At 38.9% G+C, this 1,893-nt stretch overlaps 1 long non-coding RNA gene across 1 annotated transcript in view; it reads left to right on the top strand.

Moving 5' to 3' along the window:
• The first annotated feature begins 1,782 nt into the window (after positions 1–1,782).
• The window catches only part of LOC109300993, a 5,605-nt gene continuing 5,494 nt past the window's right edge, over positions 1,783–1,893 (top strand). The window contains exon 1 of the long non-coding RNA XR_002098393.1: positions 1,783–1,862. This is a non-coding gene — a long non-coding RNA (uncharacterized LOC109300993). The remainder of the gene's footprint in view (positions 1,863–1,893) is intronic.

Genomic DNA, 1,893 nt, shown 5'->3' with positions numbered 1-1,893 from the left:
CTGTCAAATGTGCATCTTCAGAGAAGCCAATATAATAATCTTGCCTCATCCTTTGATCATACCTATCGACTTACTTCTTTGTTTAGGTTGCTACTAAATCTAAATTCATCCAACTATAGTTTTTCCTTTAGTTAAAATAAGAAATAAAGCAAATGCCAAATTAAATTCAGTTCATTTTTCCCCTCTTCAATTTAGTGGGAAATTCTTTTTTCCTTTCTCTGCAGGAAGAAGATGACTTCAGAGAGTCCAAGTCAGAAGCCAAAATAAAATAAAGAGGTCTCTGAACCACAAAAATGCACTTTAAATAGATTCATTCCATGAATTCTTAACTCTCAGTGTTACTTTAAGTTTCCAGAAAATGTGTGAACCTAATGGAATATACTTTATACTTTGGACATTTGATTTGCTTTCTATATTTTACCTGCTTCTGCCTCAGTGATTTTTCTTCAAATGTAGATTAAGTTGATTTAAATTTAAATCTGTCTCTATAAGACAGATTTACCTCACTGATTATACTAAAACTCTAGTAGTTCTGGGTACCATTTAGGTATCTGAGTTCCTCATGTCATTGGTGTTTGTCACCACTGAGCCTCATTAGATGACAGACATGCACTACCTATTGGGGGCCCGCATCAGGAAGGCTTTGGGGTTCCAAGCCAGGACTTTATACTGAAATACCACTCACTCAGATTTATGAAGGAGGCTCTATATAAACTGGTGGGGAGCTACAAACCTTTTGACAGTGAGACACTTCATCTAATACCAGGAGTGAAAGTGGTTCATGAGAGCTACAGCTAAGGAATGCATCATTATTTTCCTTGCCATCTCCAGCAGTGGTAAAAAAGATTGCAACATCTGACAGCTGTCTCTTGCTGTCAAGATTTCCTCCTTTGCCTTGCAAGCCTACGGCTGAAAAAACACCTGTCAGAATTTGCTATACAAAATAGGAGATTCTGAGGCAGCTGCTTTGTTAATAATAGGTAGATGGTTCATCTCAAGAAGGTGCAAAGATATGGTCAACAGAGAGAACAGCATAGGAGGGCTTTGCAAAACTGGGATTATTTGTTGTTCTGTTTGTTAGTTACCCAGGGGTGGGCAAAATGCAACCTGCGGGCTGTATGCAGCCTGTCAGGTCATTCTATCCAGCCCATGGGGCCCCTAAAAATTTTTGAAAATAAATATTTATCTGCCCCAGCTGCCTGTCATGCAGCCTTTGATGGCTTTCCAAAACTCAGTAAGTGGCCCTCCACCCGAAATAATTGCCCGCCCCTGTTACAGTGCCACTCATGATGTGCCAAATTAGAGCAGCCATTAAATCTAAGGACTGATAGAAAAATAGATGAAGGTTAGGAAAAAGGAAAGAAGAGGTTCTTAAACATGAACAGGTTTAATAGCGAGCTTTCAGGGAGGTCATATCATCTGTTGAAGGCTGCATGGAAGAATACACAAAGGTTATATAAATAGGAATTCAGTTTCTACCCTTCAAGCAGATGGGTAGATCCCCTACACAGCAGCAATGCCTCACACTACTTGACCATGAAAGGAGGCTGTTCCAGAAGAGGTCTAAGCTACTTACATGACAGCTGCATGACCACCTTCTATGGTCTGATCTGCATCTTCTCATTTCCCCTGCAGCATGGTTCATATTTCCTCAATAGTTCTCCTGGCTGTCATGAAGTGGGCAAAAAAAATAAAAATTGAAAACTAACAGAAAATTTTAAACTTAAATTTAAAAATTAAATTAAACTTAAATTTAAATTTTAAATTTAAAAATTCTGTTTTGGCAAAGATTCAGGCTTATGAGTGAAGGCATGGCTTACCCTTTTGTTACACATAGTTTGTCCAGTTCAGGGCTGCCTGATGTTTCATAGTTGGTAGGGTTGGAAGGGGCCG

The sequence above is a fragment of the Gavialis gangeticus genome, unplaced genomic scaffold, assembly GCF_001723915.1.
Source record: "Gavialis gangeticus isolate Ggan-Ray unplaced genomic scaffold, GavGan_comp1, whole genome shotgun sequence".
NCBI lineage: Eukaryota > Metazoa > Chordata > Crocodylia > Gavialidae > Gavialis > Gavialis gangeticus.
This window is presented reverse-complemented; position numbering and strand designations above follow the sequence as displayed.